Raw genomic sequence first — 13,875 nt, forward strand, 5'->3', positions numbered from 1 at the left:
TTGCCAGGGCTTGTTTCCCATTGCCCCTGCTGTGAAGCCTGAACTTTCTATACATGCTTATTTTCAAAATTTCTGTATTCTGTTTTCTTTCAGGGAGAAGGATTGGCTCTTTTTTTTAATGAATTAAGTACCTTGTTTACTTAAAAATCCTATGTTCATAATAATAGGGCTGGATGAATTGTCAAAAGCTTAATAGACCTATTATCTAAAACACATAACAAGATACAGACTATTAACAGCAAGCCAGAAGTGTAACATCCCATTGCAGCCAATAATCTCCATCCAGCAGAAAGAATGGACTTGATCACCATGAACTCATTTTATTGTGATTAATCTTGACGTGGGTAGGATCTTACTATGTATACTTTTGTGTTGGTTTTGCTCATATCATATTTGTGAAACATCTTTGATGCAAAGAGTTGTAATTCATTAATTTTCATTGGCATATGTGATGATAATACATTTATCATACTGTAGAAAGATGTATTTGTTGTTTCTGATTTGCATTTTCATTAATAATACTTCTATGAACAGTCTCATATGTGTACTTTCATATAAATTCATGCACAATTCTTTTGCATATATTATCCTGATAATCTTTTGCTACATCCTGATTCAGCTTGAGTAAATTCCTCCAAATACCTTTCCAACTGATTATCTCAATTATACTCCCACCAGTTATTTCTGACAAAGCAGTTTGCTTTACATTATTGTTGTTGCTATTCTCAATCTTTTAATATTTTCTGTGTTAGTGTCATTTGTTAGAATTGCATGGTAGTTTTAATTTGTATTTTCTTGATGATCAATGTTGTATAAGACACTTAGGTCTGAGATAAATATTAGTTACACCTGGAGATAGTCACGTGCCTTCTATTCTTGAGTTTGAGTACTGGTTCACCTTGTTAGGCTTAAGTTGGGTTGGGTTTTTGTTACAATTACCTTCAAGATCAGAAGCTTCAACTTCCTCTGGACTTATCTACTGCTGAAGGTTAAGGGCTGGTGTGTTGGAGGTTTTACTCAAGTATCTTCGTCTACCATGACCAAAGTGTTTTTTTTTTTTTATTTTCTAATAAGACTAAATGTATTCAATACCCTAGTAAAAGTTTTGATTATAAGTCTTTAAAAACCTGTCTTCTTCACATTGTAACAATACAGTCCTTGTGAATTCTTAAGTTCAATACTCTGACAGAAGTGAGGATGGAAAGAGTGTCTTAGAATTTCATAAGATGTATGTTTATCTGTCAATATCTATTAGTGTTCTTTTCTGCCTTGGATAGGTTTCTTGTTTGCTTTGCATTTTCCCATTTCTTTCTGTGTTTGTGATTCTTCCCAATGGCCCATAGCTGTGGTTCATCAGTTTTTTTATTGCTTTCTATATTCTGTTGTGAGTATACCACAATTTATTCATTTACTCTAATGTTGATGAACAATTGGGTTGTGTCCAATTTTCTGGCCATTGTAAATGATGATGTTAAGAATATTCCTATGTATGTTTTCTGAGATGCACACTCCTTTTTCCTAAGGCTTGCAGCTGGAAGTAGAATTGCTAAGTTGCAGGCTATGCAATATTGAACTTTAAAGATACTGCCAATGTGGTCTTCACAATTTTTTGTCTGATTGGTGTGACATCCAGCAGAGTATGAAAGTCATCATAGATCCACAACCTCACCAACACTGATAATTGGCAGGCTTTCATGTTAGCCAATCATTCTATGATACAGTGGTGTCATAGTGTGGGTTTGATCTGCTTTTGCCTTGTTATTAAAGAGCTTGAGTATGTTTTAATGCACTTATTGGCCATTTGGAGTTCAGCTTTTGCAAACTTTGTTCATTTGCCTTGTTATTTTATGTACTAAGTTCTTTATATGTTCTGTATAGTCAGCATTCTTCAGCTTATTTTTTATAGCTTTTAAAAGATTCTAATTTTAATATATATACGCTATGTCAGTGTTGCCTTTGACATTATGTTTTGTCTTAGAAATCAGTCTCTTAAAGTCATGAAGAAAATCTCATATTTATTTTTTAAAGATTTTATGTATTTGACTTTCACATTTAGGACTTTAATCTACCTGGCATTGATTCTCTCATAATCATATGAAAGTAGGGGTCCAATTTGATTCTTTTTCTTTGTATGAATAGTCAGATTTCCTAGCACCAAGTATTACAAGTCTGTGATTTTCCCACTGTCTGTTAGGCCACAGTGTCCATATCAAGCTTCTATGTATGTGTGAGTTTAATTCTCAAGCCTGTTCCTCTGTTCTGTTTGCCACATTGTCAGTACTTGCAGAAACATCATAATTTTTTTTTTTAAGAGTCACAAATGGCCAATTTACAGAATCTCTATGGCCTTTAAAGCCAAACCATTTCCAAAAGGATAAGACAGGTAGGGCAGAAACAGAGAGCCATGCACACCACAGGCCTGCCTAGACCTCAAGAGTCATAGGAAGTGGCCAAGTTGACATTTCACTTGTGCCATCTCTTCCTTTTTCAAACTCTCACGTAGCCCTGAGCTAGACTGATCTAGGACACAGATGGCAGTGTTGCTGCTGGGAGAGACATGAGGAGGGGCAGGTGCACAGAAGGACTAGTGGAACTGGGGCTGAAGAGCCCAGAGGATGCGCAGGGCTGGGGATGTGGGCTAGGAGGGTATAGACCAGCGGACAGGGCTTCAAGAACAGGGCTGAGGGGAGGCACCTGGAGACTGGAGTCCTGGGCCTGAAGAGGCAGAAGGACGAGTGGGATGGGGCCAAGGGACACACAGGGCTGAGGGAAAGGTGCGCACAGTGCTGAGGTGCCAGTGCTCAGGAGCATGGCCTGAGCAGGCGTGAAGGGCAACTGAGAGTAGGACTGCTGAAGAGTCCTGGGACCCTGGGTTACTGCCATGAACCCTTCCAGGGAGCGGCAGGTGGACAGACAGGAAGGGCTCCTAGAGCTTGTCTTCGAGACACCCCAGTGCCCCTAGTGCTCAGCCACCCCCACAGGACGCCTTCCAGACCACTCCCCCAGCATGCTCATCATTCCAGCCCTAAGCCAACCAACTGGACTGTGCGGCCACAGAGGACTCTTCCCCATTCGCATCCGTTGCAGAGAAAAAAAGTTTAGGCTTCAGATTCTAGATGTAGATACACCTTAGCCTTCTCATCTACTAGCTGTAGAAGCCTGGATCTCAGTTTCCTTAGCTATAAAACAAGGATGCCGCCTCCCAGACCTGTCGGGAAGGTGAAGTGACCTCGCCCGAGAAGCACACACAGTCCCCGTACAGAGTCAGCGGTCCGTAATTGGCTTCTTTCCCCTCGCCCCACCTCTCCCCATGCTCCTGGACTTGGGAGGGGGTGGCGGAGGGCCTTGCTGACTCACTAGGACAGGCGGCAAGAGTCAGGGCTCTGGAGCATCCGGGGTGGAACAGGGACACTCCTCCCCCTGTCAAATCATCCTGGGCCGGGTCCCTGAGGTCTTGATGGGCACAGGGTCCCGCAGGGTCAGGGAAAGCTGGCTCTGTTAGTACCTTTCTCACCACCTTCGGAGAGGAGTGCTGGGCGGCGCTGCCCAGGGCAGGGACAGGGTGCGGGGTCTCCCCGCCGGCTGCCTGGGGCAGGCTGGCCTGGTGTTCTTGTCAAGAGGAAGAGCTGGCTTTGGGCCTTCAAGTGCTGGGGGCTCATCTGCAGCCTGCACAGGGTCCACCCGGCTCTGGGGCTGGATGGGCGCTGGCTGCCGCTCGATGTAGTTGATCTGCCCCACAATGGTTTGCTGAAGGTGCTGAGGGGCTTGGTCTGACTCAGCTGCAGGCTGGGCTGCTGAGCCTGAAGGAGGAGCTCCAGGTCCTTCTGCATCTCCTCCAGCTCAAACTTGTCCTGCATAATGTCCACATTCTGGGCACAGGCAGGCCCAGGAGGGCCCTCCTGCTGACCGGGAGCCAGGTGCTGGGAGGGAGGCAGGAAAGGGGGTGGCTGCTGCGGAGGAAGGGGTGGTGGCAGGGGCGGCGGTGGTAGCTGCTGCTGTGGCTGCTGCTGAAAGTGGCTGAGCTTCAGCTCCGGGTGGTGGCCAAACTGGAGGTGGACAGAGGGTGTGTGTGAGGCAGGGTGCGCGTGGGTGCCCTGCTGAGCATCCTGGGGAGGGACGACGCACACGGGCTGGAGGGCCGGCGGCTGCCCCAGCCGCTGGGACCTGCTCTCCGGCTCAGGGGGAGGGCTCCATGTCCAGCCAGGGCTGCAGCAGCTTGGGAGAATGCGGGTGGCAGGGCAGGTCTTTGTTTTTGGGCAGCAGGCGGAGCACTGCAGGGACCCCAGCTGCTGGGGCATCTCAGAGGGCGGCCTAAAGCTGTGGGCTGGGTGCAGTCTGGGTGGGGGGACCTGGCCTTTGAGGGAGGGCGACACTGGGGGGCAATGAGAGCAGCAGACCGATGAGGAGCACAGGGCTGGAGACTGGAACTTGTAGGAGGGGTGGCTGGGAGTCTCTTGCGGAGCAACTGGGGACTGATGGCTTTGACAGAAAGATGACGGACCCTGGAAGCCTCCATAAGCGAGAGAATCTGCCTGTGACAGCTGTCTACGTCTGTAGTTATACAGCCAAGGGAAGCCAGCTGCTTAGTCCAGAAGTTAGGCTCCCACGTGAATCTGATTCTCCAAAGGGAGCCAGGGTCTGTGTTACATTTTGTCTCCAGCAGCAGCTGCATCTGAAACACAATTGACCCGACTGGTGATGGAGAAGGTGGCGTTCCTCTTACCAGCTCTTTGTTGAAGAGGAAGGGGACACTGGTCTTGCTGCAGAGAGCCCAGTTAATGAAATTCTGAGAAACATCATACTTTTTCTGTTCTTCTTCAGTGGCATTTTGACTGTGGTTCAGCCATTGAATCTCCATAAAAATTTTAGAATTAGGAAATAAAAACTATTCATTATATTGATTTTAAAATAAAATGTACATAGTGTACTAACATATATCCAGCCATCCTATTAATGTCTTTCTAACTCTAATTATGATTCATTAGTTATTATTAACATAGTTGCATTGGGTGTTTTTATGTATGCAGCCCTATAACCTGTGATTAACAGTTTTTATTTTTTTTCAAATGCTATGTCTTTTTTTCTCATGAGATTTTGGGCTTATCTGTTGCAACACCTGGTTTCCTTAGCTAATATAAGATATGATATTTACTGGATCTAGTTAGATTTTGGAGGTCGTGAAGAATATTTGGCTGAAAATTGGCCCTAACTCATGAACTCAGTAATATAGAATAAGAGAAAATTTAGCTGCTGCCCTGGCTGTTGTTCATGCTGTTGTGTAGATGCTTTTGCTGATCCAGCAGATTCAGAGGACAACTGCTATTTCTCTGCTGGATCAGGATTCTAATTGGAGTCTGTAGAAATCTCCAATAAGAGAAGCATATCACAGAACTCTAGTTTATGGAACAAAGCTATGCTAAGATCCATTCTTCTTGTGAGAAATATTCTTAGACTCCTCTACTTGTGCAGCAAGACCCCTTTAACATGTAGAAACGTACAAATGAACAGTGTTGGATTCTGTGTCCTGGACCCATAGAAAGATCATAATGAGCAATTGACTCAGGAAATCAAATCTGTTCTGACTTAGAGTTTGTCTGGCCTCACTCACTGTCATCTGTTAGAAAAGAAATGCTATTCTATTTTACCTGCACACTCAGGCATGGGCCTGAAGGCTAGTGGAGATGAATCCCTCAAGTGGACAAACTTTGTACAGTGTATCTTGAAGAAGTGCCCGAGGTGCAAATATGCGATGACTGATGGCAATGCCTAACCACATGACAGGAAGGTAAGGACAATTAAAATAATGGTTAGTGAGATCCTTGTAAAAGGATCCAGGTTTTATGTGCCTAGAAATTTCAGGGTCAAGATCAGGTGAGATGAAATGTATATTTTTTTCTGGTGTGAATGCTCACAAAAGAGTATGTATGGCAGAAGAAATTCTCAGTAATCAGAGAGACAAATTGACCCATCCTGGTCAGCTTCTTTCACTGATTATCACAACATCAGATCAATATGTTCACAAGGCAGCTGGGCTGAAGATCATTCTGGGGTCAAACAGCTTGGCCTTCACCCCACTGAGTCTAAATGGATCACTGCCATTGATGGGATGTAGTCTCAAATTTTCACAAGTCACTATTTTTACTTGTTATAACACTGTTTCCCTGGAGGATTGGGCAGTCACCCAGTGGAAGTTTATATTTAATGCCCTTCTTTGCTAAATAAACTCTCTTTTCACTTGAATCAAATTATGCTGGATATGGGTATGTCTTCTCTGACCTCAGAGAAGACACACCCATTATCAGTTGTGGATTTACTGAGTGTATGATTCACTATTATGAGGTCATGCATAAATTGCTTTTTTTTTTTGACCAACCATTCCATTTTACAGTAACATCAATAATGCAATTAATATGTATGACAGAGTGGCTCTGGTCTGGGGAGTTAGTGTGTCTTAACATAGTTTTCTCTAAAACTGTTTCATGTAAATTTGAAGTGACCTTTTGAAGATTCAGTAATGGCATCTCTACAAGCTGTAAGCATATTGTCCTACAAAATGTGGTAGCATTTCTGCCTGGATACAACATACTGTTCTGGTACTGAAGATTTGTAAGTGGTCTTCTCTTACAATCCACTGCAGATTTTTGTTTTCCATCACCAGGAATTTGTACTCCTCTGCTTTAAAGGTAAAATTTACCCAGAAACAAAATATTATTTCCATATAGTCCCTGTGCCACTTTGGGTCTCAATACCACTGAATCAACAAGGAGAGAATATGCTTATCATACTTTGCAGTATGTTTAATCCTAATTATTAAGAAAAAGGAGGTAGAGAGGAATGCGTTTTGAAAGCATGGGTTCCTTAGGTTTAAATGATCAACTCCTTCATAACTTGTGATAATAGAAAAAAGCAGAAACACTAATGGCTGAAAGCACTGGGTAATAAAATTTCAGGTGCTGAGGTGCTGATTAAAGGAAAGGGCAACATGAAATATGTGGTGAGAAAAAACATTACAAATATCAACCCATAGCCCTGTGAACTGAAATTCAGGCTTTAGTAACTGAGTATGTCTTCTTCCCTTCAAATACATCTATATTTGGACCTGTAGTTACATTTCCCTGTGATTTTCCCCTAATATGGTGGTTAGGAATGTTTTCTCTTTCCCTTATTATGGATATAAGCTTTGCTCTTTTATTCCCTAAATACTTTATATATAGTACATTTTGGATAACTGACTTATAAATTGGTTTTCTATGTACAGAAATGTAAGGCAGAATCTAGACTAAATAAGCAGAGAATAAATGTCTCTTTGAGATGGGTACCATGACTGGTGGTATGTTGGTTGTCCTCTTTGGCTTTGTCTTCTGGTACTGATGGACATTTATTATGCATAGAAAGCTATGAATGGAATTTTAGTAGCCAGAGTGATGGAGTTTGATGGATATGTTGGTTGACACTCATAACCTTTCTTTTGCCTTGTATTTCTAAGATTGGGATGCTAAATATTTCATTTTTTGGGACACCCTTAAAGTTAAGAGATTTGAGTGTAAATCAGGTATTAATTTATAAGTTAGAAGTGAGGTAAATCTATACTTGTGGAGCATTGTTGACAGATAAGTTTGCTCTGACAGAAATGAATGTTAAGAGAAGCTAGAATTCATGTTTTAATGTTTAATTACCAATCTTATGTTCCAAGAAAACCATGGCTGTGGCAGCACACTTAAAAGAGGCAGAAACTGTTTCCTAAACCCTGGGATACAGAGTAGTGTCCTGGCTTCTTGATATTAGCTATAGTGGTGTGACATTAAAGCCAAACTTTGTGCTAGTACATGTATTTATTTTATTTTATTGGTGTACAGCTGACTTACAGTGTTGTATTAGTTTCAGGTATAAAGCAAAATGATTCAGTTATACATATACATATATCCATTTTATCCCATATAGGTTATTACAGAATTAAATAGTTTTCCCTATGCTATATAGTAGGTGTTTGTTAATTATATATTTTATATATATGTGTATATGTTATACATTCCTCCCAATTTATCCCTCTGGCCACCACAGTTTCTCCCAGGGTAGCCAAAAGTTTGATTTCAAAATTTGAGTTTGTTTTATAAATATGTTGTTTTATTATTTTTATTGCACATTTAAGTGATATATTTGTCTTTATCTGTCTGACTTACTTGACTTTAGCATAATTCCTAGGTCCATCCATATTGCTGCAAATGCCATTATTTCATTCTTTTTATAGCTGAGTACTATTCCATCGTATATATGTAGCGCATATTCTTTATCAATTCTTTATCCATTTATGTTTCTTCCATGTCTTGGCTATTGTAACTAGTGCAGTGAACTTATGGGTGTATATATCTTTTTGAATTATAGTTTTCTTGGGATACATGCTGAGGCGTGGGATTGCTGGGTCATGTGGTAGTTCTATTTTTAGTTTTTTTAAGGAACTTCCATTCTGTTCTTCACACTGGTTATTCCAATTTACATTCCCACCAATAGTGTAACAGAGTTCCCTTTACTCCACCCTCTCTCCAGCATTTATTGTTTATAGACTTTTTGATGATGGCCATTCTGCCTGGTGTGAGATGATACATGACTGTAGTTTTGATTTGCATTTCTCTAGTAATTAGTGCTGTTGAGCATCTATGCATATGATTATTGGAAATTTGTCTCCCTTGGAGAAATGTTTTTTTAGATCTAACCATTTTTTGATTGGGTCATTTGTTTTTTCCTATAAACCTGTGTGAGATGTTTGTATATTTTTTTGAGACTAATCCTTTGTCAATGGCTTCATTTGCAAATATTTTCTCCCACCTTGTAGGTTTTCTTTTTGTTTTCTTTGGCTATGCAAAAGCTGTTAAATTTAATTAGGTCCTATTTATTTATTTATTTATTTATTTATCTTCCTTATTCTAGGATGTGAATATGAAAAGATATTGCTGTTATTTACATCATTGAGCGTCCTGCCTATATCTTCCTCCAGGAGTTTTATGGTATCCAGCTTTATGTATTATGGTCTTTAATCCATTTTGAGATTATTTTTAGTATGGTGTACTAATTTCATTCTTTTATGTGTAGCTGTACAGGTTTCCCACCACTACTTATTGAAGAGACTGTCCTTTCTCGATTGTATATTCTTATCTCTTTTGTCATAGATTAGTTGACCATAAGTGCCTGGGTTAATCTCTGACCTTTATATCCTCTTCCATTGATCTATATATCTGTTTTTTTGCCAGTACAATAATATTCTGACAACTATAGTTTTGTGGTATAAGTCTGAATTCAGAAAGCGTGATTCATCAGGATTGCTTTGGATATTCAGGGATTTTGTGTTTCCATACAAATTAAAATTTTTTTATTCTATTTCTGTGAAGAATGCCATTGGAAATTTGATAGGAATTACATTGAATCTGTACCTTGCCTTCAGCAATATAATCATTTTGACAATAAGGACTCTTCTAATTCAAGAGTATGGTATATCTTTTCATCTGTTGTGTCTCTTCAATTTCTTTCATCAGTGTTTTATAGTTTTCAGAATATAGGTCTTTTTTTCCCCTCTTTTGGTAGATTTGTTCCTAGATATTTTACTGTTTTTGATTGGTTGGTAAATGGAATTATTTTCTAAATTTCTCTTTCTGATGTTTCATTGTTAGTGTTTAGAGAGACTTCTGTATGTTAATTTTTAATCCTGCAATTTTACCAAATTCATTGATGAGCTCTAATATTTTTCTGGTAGGATCTTTAGTATAGTCTATGTATAGTAACAGGTCAGCTACAATTAGTAATACTTTTACTTTTTCCTTTTCATTTAGGATTCTTCTATTTCTTTTCTTCTCTAATTGCTGTGGATAGAACTCCAAAACAATGTTAAATAAAGTGGTGAGAGCAGACATCATTGTCTTTTTCCTAATATTAGTTGAAATGCTTTCAGATTTTCACCATTGATAATGATGTTGGCTGTGAATTTGTCATTATATGGCCCATTATTATGTCAGGGTAGGTTCCCTCTATGCCCCCATTCAGAAGGGACTTTATTGTTTCGAAAGTTTTTTCTGAAGCTATTAAGATGATCATATGATTTCTATTCCTCAATTTGTCAGTGTGGTGTATCACACTGATTTGTGGATATTGAAGAATCCTTGCATCCCCAGCATAAATCCCACCTGATCATGATGTATGATCCTTTTAATGTATTGTTGGATTTGTTTGCTAATATTGTGTTGAGGAGTTTGTGTACATTTCATCACTGATACTGGTCTGTACTTTTCTTTTTTTGTGGTATCTTTGTCTGGTTTTGATATCAGAGTTATCATGGCCTCATAGAATGATTTTGGGAGTGTTACCTTCTCTGCAATTTTTTGGAAGAGTTTCAGAAGAATAGCTGTTAAATGTTTGATAAAATTCACCTGTGAAGCCATTGCTTCCTGGAATTTCTTTTCTTATAAGTTTCTAAATCAGAGTTTTAATTTCAGCACTTGTGATTGGCCTATTCATATTTTCTATTTTTCCTGGTTCAGCCTTGGAAGGTTGTACCTTCATAAGAATGCATCCATTTTTTCTAAGTTGTCAATTTTATTGGTATATAGTTGTTTGTAGTAGTCTCTTTCTATCTTTTGTATTTCTTTGGTGAAAGTTGTAACTTCTTTTTCATTTCTAATTTTATTGATTTGAGCCCTCTTCCCTATTTTTGTTGATGATAGTGCCTAAAGTTTACTTTATCTTTTCAAAGAATCACCTTTTAGTTTCATTGATATTTTGTATTTTTTTCACCTCTACCTCATGTATTTCTGCTATTTATGATTTCTTTCCTTCTACTAACTTTGAGGTTTTTTTTTTCTCTAGTTGCTTCAGGTGTAAGATTAGTCTGTTTATCTGCGATTTTTCTCATTTCCTAAGATAAGATTGTATTGCTATAATCTTCCCTCTTAAAGTTGCTTTGGCTGCATCCCATAGATTTTGGATCTTTTGTTTTCCTTGTCATTTATCTCTTGGTATTTTTTAATTTCCTCTTTAATTTCTATACTGATCCATTGGTTGTTTAGTAGCATATTGTTTATCTTCCATGTGTTTGTGTTTGTTGATTTTTTTTCCTTGTAGTTGATTTCTAGTCTCATAACATTGTGGTCATAAAAGATGCTTATTGTAATTTCAGTTCTCTCAAACTTAAGAAGGATTGATTTTTGGCCCATGATATGATCTATCCTGGGGAATGTTCCATGTGCACTTAAAAAGAAAGTATATTCTGCTTTTGGATGGAACATTCTATAGATATGAATTAAGTCTTATCTTGGCAGGTGTATTTCCTTATTGATTTTCTTTCTGGCTGATATTCTTTCTGGCTGATCTGACCATTGATATAAATGGAGGTGTTAGTGTTTCCCATTATTACTGTATTTTGTTGATTTCTCCTTTTATGGAATTTAGCATTTTCCTTTTGTATTGAGGTGCTCTTATGTTGGGTACATATATATTTATAATTGTTAAATCTTCTTGGATTGATCCCTTGATCATTAGGTAACATCCTTCTTTGTCTCTTGTAACATTCTTTATTTTATAGTCTATATTGTCTGCTATGAATATTGCTACTCCACCTCTCCTTTGATTTCTACTTGGATGGAAGATCTTCTTCCATCCCCTCACTTTCAGTCTCTGTGTCCCTAGATCTGAAGTGGGTCTCTTGTATACAGTATAAATGTGGGTCTTATTTTTTGTATCCATTTAACTAGTCTGTGTCTTTTGTTTGGAGAATTTAATCTATTTACATTCAGTTAATTATGGATATGTATGTACTTCATACCATTTTTAAATTGTTTTTGAGTTTGTAATTTTAGGTCTTTTTTCTTCCTTTTATCTTTTGTCCTCTTGTGATTTGATGACTGTCTTTTGTTTTGTATTTGGTTTTCTCTCTGTGTGTGTGTGTGTGTGTTGTGTGTGTGTGTGTGTGTGTGTGTGTGTATCTGTTGTAGTTTTTGGGTTTTGGTTCCCATTACATTTTCACATGTGTGTGTGATGTTTTTTAAAGATTTTTATTTTTTCCATTATAGTTGGTTTCTAATGTTTTGTCAATTTCTACTGTACAGCAAAGTGACCCAGTGACCCACAAACACACACAGGTACATTCTTTTTGTCACATTATCCTCCATCATGTTCCATCATAAGTTACTAGATATAGTTCCCTGTTCTATACCCATTAGATTTTGATGTAGCATACAGAATTGCTTTAGGTTGCTGACCATTTAATTTCAAATGCATTTTCTTTTTTCTTTTTGTCTTTTTTTTTTTAAGGGCTGCACCCACAGCATATGGAAATTCCCAGGCTAGGTGTTGAATTAGAGCTCTCTTCTCATGATTGCTCATTTTGAAATCACATCTGTCTGTATATGATTCCTTCCTTTTAATTTTGTTTGCCTTTAGCAGTGAGCTTTCACATTTGTAATTTTCTTCTTTCTAGTTGTGTCCTTTTCTTTTCTCACTAGAAAATTCATTCAATAGTTGTTGTAAACCTGATTTGGTTCGCTGAATTTTCTTTGATTTTCTTGTCTGGAAAGCTTTTATCTATCAAATCTGAATGAGAACCTTGCTGGGTAGAGTATTCTTGGTTGTACATTTGTCCCTTTCATCATTTTAAATATATCATGCCACTCCCTTTTGATATGCAGAATTTCTGCTGAAAAAAAATGTATTCATAAGCTTACAGGTGTTCCCTTGTATGTTATTATTATTTGTTGCTTTTCCCTTGCTGGTTTTAAATATTTTTTCTTTGTCTCTAATTTTTGTGAGTTTGATTATTATGTATTTCAGTATGTTCCTCTTTGAATTCATTCTGTATGGAACTGTCTGTGCTTTCTAGACTTGAGTGAGTGTTCCCTTTCCCATGTTAAGGAAATTTTTGGCTCTAATCTTTAGAAATACTTTCTTGACTCCCTTTTTCTTTCCCTCCTCCTTCTGGGACCCCTATAATATGAATGTCACTACATTCAGTTTTGTTGGAGAGAGCTCTTAGAATATCCTCATTTCTTGTAATTCTTTTTTTTTAATATTTTTTTAAAATTTTCCCACTGTACAGCAAGGGGGTCAGGTTATCCTTACATGTATACATTACAATTACATTTTTCCCCCACCCTTTCTTCTGTTGCAACATGAGTATCTAGACATAGTTCTCAATGCTACTCAGCAGGATCTCCTTGTAAATCTATTCTAAGTTGTGTCTGATAAGCCCAAGCTCCCGATCCCTCCCACTCCCTCCCTCTCCCGTCAGGCAGCCACAAGTCTCTTCTCCAAGTCCATGATTTTCTCTTCTGAGATGTTCATTTGTGCTGGATATTAGATTCCAGGTATGAGTGATATCATATGGTATTTGTCTTTGTCTTTCTGGCTCATTTCACTCAGTATGAGATTCTCTAGCTCCATCCATGTTGCTGCAAATGGCATGATGTCATCCTTTTTTATGGCTGAGTAGTATTCCATTGTGTATATATACCACCTCTTCCGAATCCAATCATCTGTCGATGGACATTTAGGTTGTTTCCATGTCCTGGCTATTGTGAATAGTGCTGCAATGAACATGTGGGTGCATGTGTCTCTTTTAAGTAGAGCTTTGTCCGGATAGATGCCCAAGAGTGGGATTGCGGGGTCATATGGAAGTTCTATGTATAGATTTCTAAGGTATCTCCAAACTGTTCTCCATAGTGGCTGTACCAGTTTACATTCCCAGCAACAGTGCAGGAGGGTTCCCTTTTCTCCACACCCCCTCCAGCTCATTTCTTGTAATTCTTGATTCTTTTCCACAGCAGTGATTTCCACCACTCTTTCTAGCGCACTTATTTATTCTTCTTCCTCAGTTATTCTGCAGTTGATTCCTTCTAT

The 13,875-nt window shown here is 38.7% G+C and overlaps 1 pseudogene; it reads right to left on the reverse strand.

Annotated features, from left to right (window-relative positions):
• Positions 1-3,175: 3,175 nt before the first annotated feature.
• On the reverse strand, positions 3,176-4,858 carry LOC110258503 (annotated as a pseudogene).
• Between the last annotated feature and the right edge of the window lie 9,017 nt (positions 4,859-13,875).

Source organism: Sus scrofa, unplaced genomic scaffold (assembly GCF_000003025.6).
Source record: "Sus scrofa isolate TJ Tabasco breed Duroc unplaced genomic scaffold, Sscrofa11.1 Contig220, whole genome shotgun sequence".
NCBI classification, from domain to species: domain Eukaryota; kingdom Metazoa; phylum Chordata; class Mammalia; order Artiodactyla; family Suidae; genus Sus; species Sus scrofa.